We start from the raw sequence: 20,931 nt of genomic DNA on the forward strand, positions 1-20,931 counted from the left end.
GCCGGGTTGGGGGGCCCCCTCTCCGGCCCAGGGATGGCGACGTGGAGGTAGGGGATGACCCCTGGGGGGCGTCTCGACCCCGGCTCGGGCCTACTCCGCCACCTCGTGGTCGGTGGTTCCCCGGGGACCCCCGGCCGTAATCTCCCATCGTGTTCCGGGGAACTCGGGTGCTTGCCCATCGTTCTGCCTCGACAGCGAGTTTTCGTGGCTCAGTCAATTTGCTGTCGAGGAGGTGCTGCCGGAGTTCGATGAAACAGTTATTGGACAGGTGTTCCCATAGAATGAGGTCGACCAGCTGCTGGTAGGTGGTGACCTGGCAGCCCCGAGTCCACCCCTCGAAGGCCCTACTGTAATAGTTTACGTATTCCACCCACGTGGTACCGGGGATTTTTTTGCAGTCTCGGAATCGCTGCCGGTACATCTCGGGGGTGAGTCCGTAGCAAGTGAGGAGAGCGGTCTTCATGTGCTCGTACGAGGTCCTCTCGGTATCAGGGAGCTCCAGCAGGGCGTCTCTTCCTTCGTTGATAAACTTCCCCCACAGGCCGGCACCCCAATCCCGGAGGGGTACTCGATGGGCGGCCATGGCGACCTCGTAAGCTTTGAACCACTGCTGGATGTCGTCGTTCTTACAGTACTCTTTGACGACATCCTTGGGTATGTGCACCTTCGTGTCCACCGGGGGAGGGGAGGTCTTCCCCCCGGAGAGGCCAGTCTCGTTTGCCTTGGCTTTAAATTCTAGTTCTTTGAGGACGCGCTCGTGCTCGAGCAGGAGTTTCTTCTCCTGGAGGTCTCGTTGTCTTCGCTTTTCTTCTAGGTCTCCTTCTAGTCGCAGCTGCTCGAGGGCTAGCTTCCTTTCTGCCAGTTGGATCTCTCCTTCTTGTTTGAGTCGAGCAAGCTCCAACTCGTGGAGCCGGTTCCTCTCTCGTTCTCGGGCGTCTTCGTGGGAGAGGCCAGTGTTTGGGTTTGCGGGTCTCTCTCCCGCTGGGTTCATTTGAGCCTCCGGGCCTCCGTTCGGGCCCGGGTTATCTTCACTCGGAGGTGGCGCCTCACCGGCGTCCACCCAGGCCTGCAGAGCCGATTTGAAATCTTCTTTGGTGCTTAAGCCAGTGGTAGCGATGCCTAGATCTTTTCAGAATTGCTTCAGCTCCTTGTGACTGTAGTCTTCCATTTTCTCCTTCTGGAATTCTGTGCTCATGGTTGCAGTGGGTTTTTCTGGGTAGCGAGTGAATCACTCTCTGTACGATCTGCGTGGGCTCGGATCCCAGCGCTTGCCACCAATGTTAGAAAGGTGACCCGGGGGAGGCAGAAGATGTCTGACTGACCACCCCTAGGTCCACCCCTCCGTTGAGAAGTAGCCGAGCGTTATCGAGAGGCCTCCTGAATGAGGGCCCTCTCCTAGGATCGTACAGCAGAGTAATCACAGCACTACAAACGGACACCACGCAGGAGGTCAAGTTCTCAAGCTTTTATAAGTAATAACGGTTGCGGGTTCTTGGCAGTATATACAGCTGGATCGAGGGATCCGTAAAGTCTCGGACAAGGAGGGTAAGGTAGCGGGACAGTCTTACTCTGGGCGGAGGAAGGGATACCCTACGCACAGCTCTCAATCCTCGAGCTGGGGGTTCCGAGAGGTTCGAGCCGCGGCGGCGCCAGCAGGCTAACAGGATGATTCAGCAAGGTAGGCCGCGGCGGCGCCAGCAGGCTCTCAGATGGTTCAGCAAGGTAGGCCGCGGCAGCGCCAGCAGGCTCTCAGATGGTTCAGCAAGGTAGGCCGCGGCAGCGCCAGCAGGCTCTCAAGTGGTTCAGCAAGGTAGGCCGCGGCAGCGCCTGCAGGCTCTCGGATAGTTCAGCAAGGTAGGCCGCGGCAGCGCCAGCAGGCTCTCGGATCGTTCAGCAAGGTAGGCCGCGGCAGCGCCAGCAGGCTCTCGGATCGTTCAGCAAGGTAGGCCACGGCAGCGCCAGCAGGCTCTTGGATCGTTCAGCAAGGTAGGCCGCGGCAGCGCCAGCAGGCTCTCGGATCGTTCAGGTTGCAGGAAGGATGAGTTCGTCTGGTGTCGGCCGTGACAGCGTCGGCAGGGCTTCCAGTCCAGGAAACAACTGGCGTCCTACTCCGGGGCTGGCCCAGATATAGGACGGAGGTCCTTTGATGTCCGGACCCTCGCGCCTGGGGGCCAGAGGGGCCGGGGTGATGGTGTCCAGACACCCAGCAGGGGGGTGGAGCCAGCGCCCAGGGAGGCCGGAGGGCGATCGATACCAGGCGTCCGGGGACGGCTGGAGGGCCATCGAAACTCCTCTCCCTCCGGGATCTGTCGAGTGGCCACTCGACCACCTGGGTGGATCTTGGTGCCTCGATGTCTGGGCTTCGCTGGGGCCGGGGCTGGGGCCGAGGCCACGTGGTCGTGACATGGTGGGCCCAAGATGGAGTCGGGCATGGCCTCGTGCTTCGGTCGTGATGGGCCTACGCTGGGGTCAGGCCGATGATGGGGGTCCGGGATGGTAGCCGGATCTGTGGTGTTGGGGCGTGCAGGGTCGGGCAGAAGGGGCCGCCCGAGGTCCGGAGGAGGGCTGATGTCGTCCTGGGCCTGCCATGCGGGAGGGGTAGGACCACGCCATGAGGCCGGGTCCAACAGAGTGCAAAAAAACGATGTATTTAGGCCCAGATCCTTGTACTGGGGTGAATGTATGACATTGTTCTACATTCTGTCCAGCAACTGTGTTTTTTGCAATTTTCACCCCGAGTGTGCTGGGTATGCTCAGACGTGAGTCCCAGGCTCTCCACACCACTGGAGTCAAGCTATCCAGGCTGATGAAGGCTGATAGCCAGAAACCGGTCCTTGGATGCTTGATTCCGGTCTGGGAAAGACATGGCTTGGTAGGTCGGACTGGACTGTTCCCATGAGGCACTGGGTCAGAGCTGATTTGCATATAGCCATTGTCTAACCCAGGGTAGTGTGGAGTGCAAAAAAATGATGGATTTAGGCCCAGATCCTTGTACTGGGGTGAATGTATGACATTGTTCTACATTATGTCCATCAACTGTGTTTCTTGCTATAATCAAGTTGGGCCTCTGCTAAAGTACACAACTTCTCCAAATCATTAAACCACTAAGGACCTTATTCTGAGGTCCCCATTACCTCTGCAGGGAGATAACAGGGATGGAATTTACAATACAGCCTGGTATTTCCCCTGAGTTTTCCCCTTGGAATGGAGAATAACATGCGAACCCAGTAATAACAGATCCAATTCTGCAAGTTTTTCTCCGCCTTAAATGGAGAAAAAAAACGGTCCACATCTGCAGAACTTTTCTATAATGTCCTGCGCACTAGTGTGCATTGCAAAACAAGTGCTGCTCTTAGGGTGCAGACAGTGTCATAATGTCCTGGGCGCTAGCATGCTTTTCAAAACTGGTTCTGCACTTAGGGAGCAGACAACTTCATAATGTCCTGCGCTAGTGACAAGCACCAGAAATGGATGGGTACACACATAGCTAGGGGTCACAACCCAGGCTGGAAGGTACTGAATGTGGTGATTAGGAATAAGGTTAAAAATACATGGTAACGGTATGGAATAATGGCGTATGTCTAACGTTATGACTTAAAGCATGCCAAGAATGTCAGAACACAAAAGCAGAGTGTGATTTCTCTAAGTCACTAGACCTTGTGTGAAATGAACTTCTATATATCAATAACAAGCTGAAGGTTATTGGCGCGATAGAACCAAGCTACACGGTTGACTTCATTGGGGGCTCCGGAGCAAATACGTCTTCTTTTTCCCGCCGCCCCTCCTCTTCCCGCTATCAGCCATGGGCGGCAATCTGAGGGATAGCCCCGGGCGCCCGAAGCTCTAGCTAAGTCCCTGCTTGTTACCCCTAATGGGGTGTTAAAGCACTTTCTTGGGGAGTAACATGCTACTCCAGAACCCATAAGGATTAGTGGTAAATTAGTATAGTGAAATATGAAAGTCATTTGAGTGGCGGATATTAATCAGTCATTTGGATTGAGAAGGATAGAGGAGGGACAGAATCAATCAATCGGGGGATTATAAGCGAGCTACACACCGGTGAGGGTCTCAAGGTGCTGGGGGGGGGCCCGCAGGGTTAGCTGAAAGGCCAGGTCTTGGGGCTCTTCCTGAAGGTGTGCAGGATGGGGGAGCATCTGATGTTGACTGGGAGTTTATTCCAGGCTTTGGCTGCAACGTGTGAGAAGGCTCTTCCCCTGGCTCAGGTCTGCAGATGCAGGGAGTCGTTGCTAGGGTGAGGTCGGTGGAGCAGAGATTTCTTTTGGGTGCGTGGAAATAGATTCTTTTGTTGAGGTATTTGGGTCTGATGTTGTGGAGGGATTTGTAGGCATTACTCTCTTTTCGACAGGGAGCCAGTGGAGGGCTTGCAGGTGTTGGGTCATGTGCTCATGTCGTGAGGTGGAGAGGAGGAGTCTGGCAGCAGTGTTTTGCATGGTCTAGAGTTTCTGTAGCAGGGATTTGTTGATTCCCGCATAGAGGGCATTTCCGTAGTCCAGTCTGCTGGTGATGATAGCGTGGCTGATGGTCTTTCTGGCTTCGGTGCGGTCCACTTGAATGTCTTGCGGAGGATGTTGAAACAGTTGACGGCATTGACTTTGTGAGTCATGGTGAGGGAGGAGTCTAGAATGATACAGAGGTTCCGGGCATGGTTCATCAGGGTGGGTGGGTTTCCGAGGGCGGAGGCCACCAGAAGCTATCCCATGCAGAGGGGGAGGGTCCAAGGATGAGGACCTCTGTCTTCTCCGAGTTCAGTTTTAGGCAGCTGTCGCTCATCCAGGCTGTGATGTCTTTCATTCCTTCTTGGAAGCTGAGTCTGGTGTCATCAGGGTTCTTCGTGAGGGAGAGGATGAGCTGGGTGTCGTCGTGAGGGAGAGGATGAGCTGGGTGTCATCGGCATAGGATACTATTCTGAGCCTATGCCTGTCTGACGATGGCAGCGAGGGGGGCCATGTAGAACCTGGGGCTGAGCGAATATCCCTGGGGTACACCGCAGCTGATCTCTGTGGACTCGGAGAGGAAGGGTGGGAGTCTGATACATTGGGTTCTGCTAGTGAGGAAGGAGCAGATCCAGTCGAGGTTGCGTCCTTGTATGCCAGCGTCATGGAGTCTGGTTGCGAGAGAGCAGTGGGAGACGATGTCGAAGGCAGCGGAGAGGTCTAGCAGGATGAGGGGGGTGGTGTGTCCCTGGTCGATTAGCATGTGGATTTCGTCGGTGGCGGCGAGGAGGGTGGTCTCGGTTGCTGCGGAAACCGGATTGGGAAGAGTCGAGTATGGCGTTCTCTTCGATGAAGGTGGTTAGTTGTGTGTTGACTAATTTTTCAGAGACTTTGGCTGCGAACGGAAGGAGAGAGATGGGCGGTAGTTTTTCAGGTTTGTCGGGTCGACCGAGGGCTTCTTGAGGAGGGGCTTGACCTCAGCCCGCTTCCAGTCATCGGGGAAGGTGCCGGCTTTGAAGGTGGCGTTGATGGTGAGGCGGAGTTCGGGCCTGATAGCGCTGGCGCCTCTATGGAAAATGTGAGACGGGTATGGGTCTGTGGGGGCTCCTGAATGGGTGTTTTTCATGGTTGTGGTGGCTTCTTTGGTGGTGACTGGTGTCCAGGTGTTGATGGTGGGCTGACTGTCATTGCTGGCAGAAGGGTGGTTTCTGGAGTCTGTTACTTAAAGTTCGTTAAAGTTGTCGTAGAGGGCCTTGATCTTTAGGTGGAAGTAGAAGCTGACTTTGTTGCAGAGGCCCTGGGATGGTGTAATGTCCGTAGCTTCGCTGGGAGGTTTGGTGAACTGCTGATGATGTTGAAGAGTTCCTTTGAGTTGCTGGCGTTGGTGAGGATTTTGTTCCTGATGAAGGTCCTCTTGGTGGTTCTTACAAGTTGGTGGTATTTTGTTATGGCATGCTTTAGGTGGACTGGTCCTCTATGATTTTGCTGTTTCTCTATCATTTCTCGAGCCGTCGGCATGAGCGTCTACCTTCTTGGAGGTCAGTGGAGAACCAGGCTGCCTTCAGAGGGCATTGTCTGTCGGGGCGGCGGAGGGGGGCGAGCATGTCTGCGCAGCTGGAGATCAAGCAGTGTAGTTCTGTGGTTTTAGAGTTTGCGTCAGTAGTGGCGAAGGGGGGTCATGGGCGAGGGTAGAGTTGAGGTCCTCCTCCGTGACCTTGCTCCAGTACCTTTGTGGTGGGTGCATGGAAGAGGGAAAAAGGTTTGTATTTATATAGTGCTTGTTACCCCAGATGGGGTGTTGAAGCGCTTTTTTGGCGAGTAGCACGCTACTAAGGAACCCATTAAAGGATTAGTGTTGAATTAGTATAGTGAAATATGAAAGTAATTTGAGTGGTGGATATGTTAGTCAGTTATTTGGATTGAGAAGGGTAGCAGAGGGATAGTAGAGGGACAAAGGTTTATAGCGCCTGTTACCCCTGATGGGCTGTTGAAGCGTTTTTTCGGTGAGTAGCACGCTATTCCGGAACCCATAAAGGATTAGTGATGAATTAGTATAGTGAAATATGAAAGTAATTTGAGTGATGCATATTACTCAGTTATTTGGATTGAGAAGGATAGCGGAGGGATAGAAGAAGGAACAAAGGTTTGCATTTATATAGTGCTTGCCACCCCTAATGAGGTGTTGAAGCACTTTTTTCGGCGAGTAGTATGCTACTCTGGAACCCATAAAGGAGTAGTGGTGAATTAGTATAGTAAAATATGAAATTTGAGAAGTGGACATGTTAGTCTGTTATTGTGATTGAAAGTGATAGTTGAGGGATAGAAAAGTAAAGGATTTAGACTTTGTTTTGGAGGTCATTGCAGTAGTGGGAGGCTTGGGGTGAGTAAAAAGGGATGTGAAGGAAAAGAGTCAGAGGGAAGAGTTTAGAAAGGCTTGTTTTGGGGATCCGTATAGTAAAAGAGGTATCAGATGGTGCAAGGAGGGGTAGAGTAAGGGATATTTTGGGGATCATAGTAGTGGTGTGGGGTTTGAGATGAATGAGAAAGTGGATGTAGACGATATATTGATAGAGGTATAGGATGAGATTTAGGGTAGTGCATTGGAAAGAGTAGTAGAAAGAGGTCCCATTCCATGTATCGCTTGGAACTTCTGGCAACCAGTAACCAATGCAGGGCTTTCAAGGCATGGGAGATGTGGTCTCGCGACTTGATATACAAGAGTAGTCTGGCAGCCGAGTTTGGACAGAACAAGGGAGATGGTAGCTTGGACCTTGTGTGGAAATCCCAAATGGGGGAAGATTTGTTGCTGAGTTTTTATAGTAACAAAGCTTGACCTTGCTAGTTTGTCCACTTGGGCATTCTTCAATAGCTTGGAGTCCAGGGTCATTCCGAGGTTACTTACGTCCTTCGATACTTTAGGTGGTGATCCCAGTTCATCAGGCCAGGCGGCAAGCAGGTCATAATATTTCCATTTGCCACACGTGAGTATTTATGTTTTGGAAGCATTCAATTTGTGATGGCTCTGAGTCATCCATTAATCCACGGCTCCTAGACAACTGAAAATTGCTGTTTTTCCAATGTCTTTGATAAATAAATACCTGGTTATTTAATCTTTAAAAATTCTCACTTATCCATGATACCTTATAGGAGAGCATACATCAGTACAGCGCCGAGACGCCTGCGGGCAATTGTTCGCGCTTAACAAATGCTAAAAATAAATAAATAAATAAATAAATGTATGACTTTTTGAGTTCTTCTGGAAATATCCGGTAGTTAAGGAATTGTTGATGATTCTTCTTACTGGAGTGGCAGCAGAGGTTGTCAGAATTGTCTTGAAAGTTTGCGGTGGATGTGGGAGATAAGTGCTGCTGGCAGGCCTGCTTACTTTGACCAGGTCCATAAATTCATTGTATGAAATGTGTTGGAAGGAACGGAGAGGCTGAGTTACAGTATTCATGGATTGATGTTCTGTAAAAGGGTTAGTGCTGGTGCTTTGTCTCAGTTAAAGTACAAGTCCATCGTGTCTGCTTTTCCGTGTAATGATTTGCTTTACGAAAATTCATTGAGTATTTTATAGAATTCTTTATTTGCACATTATCATTTTGAATTCTGTCTGAATAGTACCTTTTCTCTGCTTTTTTGATAGCTGACTTGTATCATATAGTTTTTAAACAGAATGTATTGTTTCCAGATGTGTACTGGATGTTAGTTGTGTTTTTAAGTGTTCCAAAATGAGTTTATTCCACGGGCGATAGGTGGATGCAGGTAAGGTGGTTTTAGGTGAGCCGCTTAGTGTTGTTTTATGTTGGAAAGCAAGCAAATGGTGGTCTGACCATGTGACCGGAGTTATAGTTTGAAAGGTTACTAGTTCGGTATTAGCAAAAATGACATCTAGGCTATGTCCAGTGATGTGTGTTGGTTTGTGGACAATCTGATGCAGGTTCAGAGTGTTTAAGCAAGTGATTATTGTTTTCGGATGGGTCATATTGGGTTTGACAAACCAAATGGTGAGGTCACCCAGAACGCATAGGTTGGAGTGTATTGTTATTAGGTTTGAAACCGTGTCTAGAAGTGCATCTGGGAATGTCACCTTGCTTGGTGGAGATCTGTAAAGGAGAAGAAAGTTACAGGAGGAAGACGGTGTAGGATTGCATCTTGTGAGAAGAGCCTAACAATTCTTTATGGAGATGTCGTCAACTTTAGTGATATGTTATGTTTGCCTGAACACAACAGCTAGACCACCTCCTTTTTTGCCTATACCATTTTTGGTGATCGTTTGATAGCCTAGAGGAATGGCTTCGACAGTACTGGAGCCATATCATCTCTCAACCATGATTCTGTTATGAATAGTATGTCTGGTTTTGCATTGGTGAGAAGGTTGTAGATGTGATGTTTGTTTTTAGAGAGCAAGCGAGCATTTATTAGTAGACAGTTTTGAGAATGTGCTTTGGTGACAGTGAAACTTTGTTTTGTAGAGGCGTGATCAGTATTGTTTGGGTTGTTGAATCAAGTAAGAAATGTGCTAAGTGTACATTCATGTCACATGTCTGTTAACATTTTATCTAATAATTTGTGACGTGTAAAGAGTGGGCAACTTTGCCTTGCACCATTGGTGTGGGATTACAGTGCATTCCAGGGATGGCTTTTCAGATATTTCTGATAACTTTTAAATTATAAATTTCAGACCTAAACCGGGGCTTTGGCAGAAACTGGGGAAAGGACATTTTCAAAGAGAACACCCCCTATTAGCTTGACTGGCCTCAATGCAAAACACATCACTATGGGCCTTATTACGAGTTTGGCGGTCTTCCTCTGGGACTGCCACCGTGGTGGTCCCAGGAAGACCCCCAAGCCCTTGGTGAGCCCATCCATCCAGATTACCAGTTGAATCTAGGGCGGGTGGGCGGTGCTGTGGCGGTGTCACGGCAGAGGGTATGTTAGGCTCATAAGAGAGCCTAAACATCATACCGCTGACGTGAATGCGCCTACAGTACGTTCGTGCACAGTGTGACCTCTGGGGTGGTGGTGGTGGTCAGACCACCGTCATGAGTACAGCAGTCCCAGGACCGGTGTACTCATAATAAGACGCTAAGGGGCTCATTACGATGTCGGGCGGATTGCCCCGCCAGGCTGGCGGTAGCCACCGCTGGCCTGGCGGGGGCAATCCGCCCGACATCCACTCCCGAATGCCCCCCCTCCATATTAGTATGGCGGGGGGACCGCGGCGGCCGGAAAGACCGTCCGCGGCCGGGGCGGAAAAGGATTAATATGGTGGCGGTGTCTCATAGACACCGCCAGCCATATTAGTATGGGCCAAATCAGATGCCTTTCACCACGGAAAGGCATGCAGTCTTCACTCTGGGGGCCCCCTGCGGGCCCCCATAGTTAAGGAGGGGTGGAGAGTGCACACAGGGGGTACCTGTGGTACCCACCAGCATTTGCATAAACAAAGCGGCAGGCTCTGCGCGGTGCCTGACGCTTTGTTTATGCAAATGCACGCATTCATTTTTAACATTGTGGCGGGCGGTGCAGTGAGCACCGCCCACCACAATGTTATTAATGGGGGATGCCCCCGGCACTGTGGCAGGCGCGTCCAAATGTAGACATCGGTACCCCCGCCCTTAAGGCGGGCGGTCCCATTTTCCGCAAGGGTGACGGGCGGGCGAAGCCCGTCCGCCATCCTAATGGGGACCTAAGTCTTAATCTATAGGGAGCAGTGCACCCCTGGCTCACATATACCCCTCCCCTCACAATAACCCCAGAAGCCGTGCTCAACAAATGTCCCTTTCTAGCCCTCCCACCCTCTCCCCCATTTGAATGCTTTAAAACTGCTTAAAGCAAGCCATAAGGTTCAGTGAGTTATTCAACACATTACACAATATACCTGCAGCTGCAAGAGCTCTAGAATGACAAAACTAGCTGCACTACCCACTATTTTCAGAGAGTAGACACTGTCTGCCCTGCTGCTGGTTGCCTTCAGTCGAGTGCCATGTTCCTTTACTACTCCTCCAGATAAGCTGAACTCTTCCTGGTGTAATTATTTGGGCACTTTCAGCAGCCCCTGCACGTTGTCTGCTTTTGCTCTTGACAACAACGTCCAGCCAGGAAAGGGTCTAATCAGATCCCAGCTTCCCCATAACAAAAGCCGAAGTTAAGGGCCATTAGGCCTTGTTTTGTTCGAGTATCCTGGCTGGGAGCTAGTGGGAGTCTCACACCTAGATGCAATGGAGGGGAAGCAACGGCTCACATCTTATCACTCCACAGATACTTAAGAGAGAAAAGCTTTTGACTCTGTTCTGTTCTGATATATAAGAGAAATGCATACACTGCAGGAATGTCAGATGTATTGGTCACCCCAGTTTTTACAAAAATAACAATTTAAAAACCACTATTTTGTTTAATTTCTTTTATAGCACTTTAGCACTAAAAGCTCTATAATAAAAATAAAACAAAATAGTGGTATTTATATTGCTATTTTTGTATGTGTGATGTAGTAGTGGCACTACTCATCCCTATGCAGTTGTCAGAGTGCTTTACATCACATGTACAGATTATACATTGACCAAAAAATTATATGTGTGTGCATCAATATACATGATGTGTTACATAAGACAGCGAGGGTTACAAAGTGTAGGAGCCATATGTCTTTCATACCTCATTGAGCTATATTTGAAGGATTGCAATTTGTGAACTACAAGTAACAAAACGATCTCTATTTAAAATGCAGTAACCAACGTATCCATTTACATTAAATACAAATCTGTCATCTGCGTGTTACACATTGTGCTTTGCAGGAGACATATTAACACTCTATGCTGCTTTCATTCAAAACTAGAACTAGGCAAAACACAGATCTCTCCAGCAAATACTTTATCATCCAGAGTTATCTTACCATTATTGTTGTTCCCTGAGATTTAGCTGGCACACAAAGATCTCTGCAGCAGGTGCCTTAACCGCATAAGATATTTTAAAATACAAGCATTGCAACTAATAAGGCAGAACAGATTTACTACCAAGTTGCATCAATATGTTGGTGCCGCCCCAATGCAAAATTCAATCGTTAAATATTGTATTGTACCCAAATTTAATCATAATAGACCTACTAAACTTATGTGAGGTCTTAAGATCTGATGTCAATTACTGTGAGCTCATGGGTTGTGACACCACTTCCTGTGATGCCACAAGAGATGCCATGCACCATGATGTCACTTTCTGTGATGCCACACGCAGTGATGTCACACACACGCTGCCTAAGTTGGTGAGTCTCCCCACTTCTTTTTTTAGGATTTGAGCTCTGGTGAGCAGATCTACTATATATGCAAATGGCATTAGGAGAAGGCACGGGTTTCTCTGGTCCCATGCATGGTCTCGTTTTGCTTCTCAACAAAGTAATGCAGTGCACGAGGCTCACTCACCTGGGCATGTGATCCTGGCTCTCTCTTTCCCGGGAGCATGCACACTCCCTCCATATGATGTGGCGACTCTCTCATTGTGGTAAGGCCCTTGCCTGCTTTCTTGGCCTCACATGACACAGTTTTGCTCTTCTCACGCTGCTCCCCTCCCTTGCCCGCCCTCCTATACAAAACGGCAGGTGGCCTTAGCCCAATATGGCCACCAAGCCCGAATCATGCCGTCTTCCACTACCTCAGGTAACTACCTCATTATAAGAAGTACACACTCTCATCCACTGACTGGGCCTCCATGCCATAGAATATGACAGCCTAACTTTGGACATGGCAATCTGCTAATAAACCCAATGATCACAACATGGAATGTACCATCCCTTCAAATAGAAAGTAGTGAAGAACCAAGAAGGAAAACATATAGATGGGAGGCCCGGTGCCATGAGCAGAGGTGGGGTCGGTGTGACCTGTCAGGAGAAAAGTGGCCAGGAGCAGCTTCATGGTCATGGTGTGTCAAGATGTTCAAGCAGGGAGGTGTCTCTGCCAGTGTTTGCAACAAAATGAGATCCTTCTGGGTTTATGCATACATTTTTCTGGATGTTCTCAAACTGCAATAGAGACACACCACTAATGAGTTATTAGCTTAAGTAAAAGCTTTCCATGTGTGCCAAAGCCACAAACACCCTGTTGTGTTCAGTACTCAAATCAAATGGCATGAATGTATTATTTTTTACTTAAACATCCTACCGGCCCATACAACTGGGGTAATTGGTGTACTTTCCCACACTTGTAACTGCCTATTCCAGGTGTAACATACATGTGACATACATGTGGGAGCTGAATTCATAAATGTTTGTAAATTGCCACTAAATAAGAAATGGTTACATGCTCTCAACATGACCTTGGGAGTTCGCTGGGCAATACACTAATAAATAGCTGGGAATGCTTTGTAGTTTCATATCAGTTTCAGGGTTTAGGAATCAAGCATGAATCAAGCATGAATTACACAAGTGGATGTTGTGACTTTTTGCAGTTATATTTTAGATGTACGCCTGGACAAAGTTTTTCTCAATTAGGTCCTTTATTGATAGTTTTCCTCTGGGTTTTTATAATCCCATATATTGATCAAGGCATAGTGTAATAATGGGTTTTCTCATACAAGATTTTGTAGTTGCCCTCCTGCCCTATCTCTGAGAAATAGATTGAGGGCCTCCTTTAATTTTGGTGGAGAAGGACTCTGTCGCAACACAACTACGTTTTCTACTTGCCAACATTACGGGCAACTCACCTGATTTAGAATCAGGTGGACCATAGGTTTGACAACGGCGAAGACTAATACGCATGTCTCTGCTGTGATTAAACCCCTTCAAAAGCCCAACGGAGTAAGGGCTGTCGGGGCTTTGGCTGTATGTTTGCCCACCTAATATAGATGGGAGAAAACCTGGCGGTGAGGGGCATTGAAAAGTGCTTTATGTCCCCCTCACCATGGGACCAAACTCCCACTGTGAGGGGGGATAGTTTTTTTATTTTCAATAAGAAAATCCAGCTTTGGGACTGAAAACACACAAAAAAGTCTATGTTTGTTGTACCCTCCTCAAGGGCTATAAAGCGGCAGTGCTGGCAGAAAAGAAGGCACATTATTCCAAATTAACTGCCTCACTTAGTTCCCCCAGGGACCTGTTGAAAATAGTCAACACTTTATCCCTCCTTCAGTCACCTGACCCTATAGTAACCTCCCAAGATCTGTGTGATCAGATTTCCACCTTTTTCCATACTAAGATCCTGAATATTTACACAGACTTGGAAGCCCTTAATCTCAACCCAGTGATCCCTGTCCCACCCGCCGTGACCCTGGAGAATCAGGTGACCGAACCCCACAGTCGATTTACCCATTTTCCCCCCCTCACTCCCGACCACCTTAGCCTGCTCCTGGACAAACTTAAGTCCGGATACCCGCTTGACCCCTGTCCCCTGAAAATCTTGAAAGAATGCAGGCAGGTAATTTTGCCCCCCCTTGTTGAGGTAATGAATCTGGCTATTTCGGAAGGGGTTTATCCCCTAACTTGGAAAATGGCCATTGTCAAGCCCCTGCTGAAAAAACCTACTCTGGACCCCGGGATCCTAAAAAACGTCCGCCCCATTTCCCTTCTCCCTGCCCCTGCTAAGCTCCTGGAGGCACACCTTAACCATCATTTGAGTGCCTTCCTCGACAGTTCCAGCTCTTTGGACCCCTCACAGCACGGTTTTCGGAGGGCACACAGCACCGAGTCGGTGCTTAAAGTGGTTGTCGACAGCATCCGGGCTAAGGTCGACAGTGGCCAGACCACTTTACTGGTGCTGTTAGACCTAACGGCGGCTTTCGACACCCTCTCTCCTTCTCTTCTAGCTAGCCTCCTCAGTAAGCTGGGAGTTGATGGTCCTGCACTCAGCCTTCTTACATCCTTCCTTGACCAACGGAAGCAAAGGGTTAAGCTGGGCGATTTCATCTCGCCAATCAAGCCTGTGATGTGTGGGGTCCCCCAGGGCTCCTCCCTGAGCCCCACGCTTTTTAACGTCTACGTGGCCCCACTCGCCAGGCTTGTAAGATCCTTTGGGCTAGAAGTTCTCTCCTACGCCGACGACACACAGATCATGGTCTCCATATCACAATCTGTGAATATAACAGCTCTAAACTTTAAAAACTGAATGGAGGCGGTCGCCGGCTGGATGGTCAAGAACTTTCTTAAGTTGAATGGGGAGAAAACTGAGTTCCTCATTTTTGGAGGCAAACACGAGTCCTGGTCGATGGACTGGTGGCCCTCTGCCCTTGGCGCTTGCCCTACGCCATCCTCCTCTGCCCGAAACCTGGGTGTTATCCTGGACACCACTCTTTCCCTTGAGAAATAGGTTAGCAGGACAGTTTCCACCTGCTGTGGTGCCCTAAGGATTTTAAGAAAAATCACCCATTATCTCTCCCTAGAAGCATGCAAACAGGTCGCGGTGGCTCTTATAGCCTCCAGGCTGGACTTATGCAATGCACTATATCTAGGCATTAACCATGGCTTGGTCAACGCCTTCAAATTGTGCAAAATGCAGCGGCCCGGTTTGTCGTGGATGCCCCGAAGTACTCATCAGGCTCTGCCATCAGGAAGAACCTGCAATGGCTTCCCATGCAGGCTAGGATAAACTTTAAGACCCTCTGCCTTACGCATCGTGCCCTGAACGGGACTGGGCCCGAAGACATTCGTTTGCTTGTGTCCCACTATGTTCCCGGTAGGGCTCTTTGCTCCGCCAACAAAAATCTGCTGGTTGTCCCCCGAGTATCCAAGGCCAGATGGGGCGGAAGGGCCTTCCGCTCCCTCGCACCCAGACTTTGGAACACGCTCCCTGATGACCTTAAGGGTCTTGCTTCCCATGCCCTTTTCTGAAAAGCACTCAAGACCTGGCTCTTTCAAGAAGCCTACCTGTGATCTGCCCCTGCCCTCCTCTGATCAAACAGTTGTACCATCTTTCAGAGCCTTGATGCCTATGGGTTTAGTCGCGCTCTATAAATCCAAATTCATTCATCCATTCATTCATTCATTCATTCATACGTCTCCTTCATTCTGATGGAGCCATCCATCAAATGTACAATGCATTGACAGGAACCGCCATGACAGCGGGTTCTGCCTGCGCTAGAAATGTCCACTGGGCCAGCGGACATTATACATTTGGTGGGCTGCACCTTCATCAGGGCAACAGAGTAATCTACATTGTCTCCCTGATGGAAAAACAGACCACCCTCCAGTTTATAAATCGGGCCCTGAATCTGTTTCAGTACATCTTTCAAGAAATTAATCCTGCGGAGGAAGAAGACCCAATGGCATATCTTACTTTGTCATATGCTGCTGATTCTGCTTCCCCATAAAAATGTGTCAACACTTTTTTAAAAATTATATTTATTTTTAGGTCTGGCTTGACAGCGCATCTGTCACCAGGCCTTTTGTGCTCAACAGAAAAGACTCCACTCAAATGTTGATTACCTGTAGTACAAATTTTGACTGGGCAGAAGTTATTTGATTCCAAAGAAAAATAGTGCTTATATCACACTTTTTGCCTTGTGGGAAAATTTATGCCCAGAACAAAAATATTGAGTTGGTGGTGGTGACTGTAGTCTTGATCTATTTATTATTAAACATGTTGTCAAATGCAAAAGGCCTCAAATTATTTATCGTAAAACACAAATGTCAAAGCCAATAGGCCTTTACGGGCAAATTATTATTACATTTTGTTAAGGCTTGTAGACCAATACTTTGTTACACAGGGGGGTCGATTCCGATCCGGTAAAATGCGCTCCGAATCGTCGTACGTAGCGTTTTTTCCCCGTACGAATCGTACCCGTAAACGTCCCGTACGTACGACGAAGTACGATCCGTACCAGGAGCCGAACTCCGTACGAGTCGTACAGGACTCCGTATGACTCAAATCTCCGTACGAGTCTCACTCGGAACCCGCTGTACACGACATCACTACTGTTCGCGGCTGGTTTTTACGACCCAGCAAGTACCATTCGTGTCAGGTACGTACCGTACGACCCTTTTCCTACGGGAGCCGAAAACAGTCGTAAACGCAGAGTTCGCGCCGAAACAGGTACGGAACGCCCCCCCCGGGTACGGCACGTACCCCGCATGATTGCAGGGGTACGCGCTGTACCCCTGTGATCATGCGGGGTACGTGCCGTACACCCAGCGTACATGGGGTACGCACTGTACCCCATGTACGGTGGGTGTACGGCACGTACCCCATGTACGCTGGGTGTACGGCACGTACCCCGCATGATCACAGGGGTATGGCGCGTACCCCTGCGATCATGGGGGGTACGCGCCGTACGGTGTGTAGGTGATCGTGCGCTTTTCCGTACGAATCGACGTGTACCGTACGAATCGCGACCGGGTCGGACGATCGGGATCGGAATCGTCCGGTCGTACGGCGTCCGTACGAGTCGTACGGAAACGGCTCCGGATACGAATCGTACGGACGGGGATTTTACCGGATCGGAATCGACCCCAGAATGTGACATATTGCCATTGCAGGCAAGGATTTTTATGTTGGAAATCCCCTGTAACAAACTGCCAGAGTGGAAGATTCGCCGTTTTAGAATTCTTTGTATGATGTTTTAGGTAGTGTTTTATATTGTTTTCCAGGTAAAATTTTGGATATATTTGTAATGTTATGACTGTATACTGAGAGTTGCAGTGTGAAAGCTTATGGAGAATACAGTGGGCCTGAGTAGGATATGTCGACAAGCCAGTAATAAAGATGGTTCACTGACAGAATATCAACACGTAAAATATCCCCATACCACAATATCGAGTTTTAAATATCGATGTCACAAATATCAGGATCCTATATTTATAATGGTAAGTAAAAAAATATTGGAATAAAATATTGCCGTAAAAAATATAGTTGTACAAAATATAATTTTATATACATATAAAATAAAATAATACATTTTAAATCTAATAAATAATCACATTAATTTACCCAAAATTTGATTTAATATACATTTTAACAAATATAAAAAAACGTAATATATATATATATATTTACTTTAAAACCATTAATAAACTACTAATTATAATTTATTTTATCATTTTAAAATGATATAAAAATGTAACAAATAAATATATATACATATACCAATAACACAAAATCCATTCAAAAACATTCTATTATAAATTAAAACATTAATCTATTTAAAAATCTGTAAACTTACATTTCCCACTCCAGTCAGTGCAACAGTAGAGAAAGTGTTGGATAGCGGAGTGGGAAAAATCACTATTCCCACTTCAGTTAGTGTAACAGTAGGGAACGTGTTGGATAGTGGAGGGATAGGATTTACTATTCCCACTCCAGTTAATGCAACAATAGGGAAAGTGTTGGATAGCCGAGGGGTAAAATTACTATTCCAACTCCAATGAGTGCAACAGTAGGGAACGTATTGGATAGCTGAGGGATAAGATGCACTATTCCCACTCCAGTCAATGTAACAGTAGGGAAAGTGGGTAGCGGAGGGGTAAAAATTACTATTCCCACTCCAATTAATGCAACAGTAGGGAAAGTGTTGGATAGCGGAGGGTCAACAATTACTTCCCACTCCAATGAGTGCGACAGTAGGGAAAATGTTGGATAGCTGAGGGATAAAAAATACTATTCCCACTCCAGTGAATGCAACAATAGGGAAAGTGTTGGATAGCGGAAGGGTAAAAATTACTATTCATTCTCCAATAAGTGTAACAGTAGGGAAAGTGTTGAATAGTGGAGGGGTAAAAATTACTATTTTTACTCCAATGAGTGCAATAGTAGGGAAAGTGTTGAATAGCAGAGGGTAAAAATTACTATTCCTACTCCAATAAGTGTAGGGATACAATTTACTAGTCAGTTCAAAATTAAAAACAAAAAAATATCAACAAAAAAATTTAAAAACAAAATAAATAAAAAACTATATAAAGATGTGAAAAATTAAAATACAGATATATTCAATATTAAAAATAAAAAATAAAAACAAATTATAATGTTAAATGCATGACAAACTATCTACAAATAATATATAAAATAAAAAAATTATTGTTAAACAAAAGAATATTTTTAGTGAGAAATTATTTAGGAACAAAAACATTAATTATTACATACATTTAGTTTATTTACTTCCTACCCTGTAATACCACAGAATTCACAAACAACATCTATATTTTTTTAAATATACTTCTATATTAAATATCCTTAATGATCAATTAAAGAACTATTAATTAAAAAACAAATTAAAACAGATAAAAAGTAATTAACTTCCCATCCTTTACCCCTATAATCCCCACAACCCACAGCTACAATTAAAATGGAAAACATCTAATTACAAAATTAAAATTGATTTTCAATTAAAAAACGTATAGTATTTAACAACTAATTAAAAAGTAAGAAAAATTAATTTACTCCCCACCCTTTACCCCTATAAAACCAAAACTCACACACAAAAACATTTAAACAATTAGCCTAATTACTTATCAATTAATTAATATTAATGCTCAACTAATTATTCATTAATTAAACATACATTACTTCCTGACCTTTACGTCAATAAACCTCATAACCCACACCTAAAATTAATTACACAGTTTCCATATTTAATTTTCAATTAATTAATTATTACTTAAAAACGAATTAATAATTATTAAACACAAATTACTTCCCCCCCTTTACTCCGATAAACCCCACAACCTGCACCCAAAATTAATTACACAATTTCCATATTTTATTTTCAATTAATTAATATTAATTAACAACTATTTATTAATTAATTACAAATAAATTACTTCCCATCCTTTACTCGTATAAACCTGACAACCCGCACCTAACATTAATTTCACAATTTCCATATTCAATTTTCAATTAATTAATTAAATATAAGTAACAACTTATTATTAATAAAAAATAAATCACTTCCCACCCTTTACCCCTGTAAACCCCACAGCCCGCACCTAAAGAAATTACACAATTACCATAATGAATTACAAATTAATTAATTATTATATTGATATATTAATCAATTAATAAATAATGAATAATAAATTACTTCCTACAATAAGCACTATAACATTTCAATTAAATAAATGTTAATAAATAAAAAAAATATCATTTATTATAATTAAATTGCTAGCCACTCTAATCCCCTATAAACCCACAACATGCTATGGAACTAAAAAACGCAAAATGTAATTAAAATTAAATTGATAACTACTAAAAATTAAACACAAATATTTTAAAAACATAATCAATACTTATTCAAAAAAATACATCAAATGCATTTTAAATTTATTCTAAAATACATGACACTAATTAAAAAATCGATATTTTAAACAACTATATTTTTGGAAACAATAATAATGACTTCAAAATTTTAAAAAACAACAATATTTCTTACCTTGAAATCGATATTCTTGACCACGATATTCTTGCTGTCGATATTTCTGTGTCACGATATTTACAATTCGATATTTGTGTAAATGCAATGATGGATTTAGGCCCAGATCCCTGTCCTGGGGTGAATGTATGACATTGTTCTGCATTCTGTCCATTGATTGTTCTTTTTGCATTTGTCACCCAGAGTGGGACGGGTGTGCCAAGACGTGGGTCCCGTGCTCTCCATGCCACTGGAGTCAAGCTATCCTGGCTGATGAGGGCTGTAGGCCCGAAACCGGTTCTAGGATGCTTGCTTCCAGTCCAGGGAGGACCTGGCTTGGCAGTTCCGGCTGGACTGTTCCCATCGGATGCAGGATCAAGACTGATTTGCATACAGTTGGGTCCAAACTGGAATGGCATGGTGAGCAAAAAAAGGATGGCTTTAGGTCCAGATCTCTGTACTGGGGTGAATGTATGACATTGTTTTACATTCTGTCCATCAATTGTTCTTTTTGCATTTGTCATCCTGAGTGGGATGGGTATGCCCAGACGTGGGTTCCGTGCTCTCCATCCCACTGGAGTCAAGCTATGCTGGCTGATGAGGCCTGAAAGCCTGAAACCGGTCCTAGGATGCTTGTTTCCAGTCCAGGGAGGACCTGGCTTGGCAGTTCCGGCGGACTGTTCACATTGGGTGCAGGGTCAAGACTGATTTGCATACAGTTGGGTCCAAACTGGAATGGCATGGTGAGCAAAAAACGATGGCTTTAGGTCCAGATCTCTGTACTGGGGTGAATGTATGACATTGTTCTATATTCTGTCCATCGATTGTTCTTTTTGCACTTTTAGAAAGTTGGCAATATCTCTACCTATCCATTTAGGGGCTGTAGACTGTCGCTGGTCACATGACGGAATGTAGCTGACTGTTGGGCTTTGTGTATTCCTCCTAGAGAACCACACACAATAGGGAGCGTGGGTGTGCTTTGATGGGCCATCATTGCCAGGGTGGGTGGGAGGAGCTGGGTCCAACCTCACTTACACCTGAATAGGCTGAGTCCTGCCTTCACACAAATGACTGCATACCCTCTGTAGTTAGTCTGGAGCCAGGATAGGGAAGGCAAGATACCTGGGGACTTCAAATGGAAACCTCTAGAAGCTTCTTC

Source organism: Lissotriton helveticus, chromosome 6 (assembly GCF_964261635.1).
Source record: "Lissotriton helveticus chromosome 6, aLisHel1.1, whole genome shotgun sequence".
In the NCBI taxonomy this organism is placed as follows: domain Eukaryota; kingdom Metazoa; phylum Chordata; class Amphibia; order Caudata; family Salamandridae; genus Lissotriton; species Lissotriton helveticus.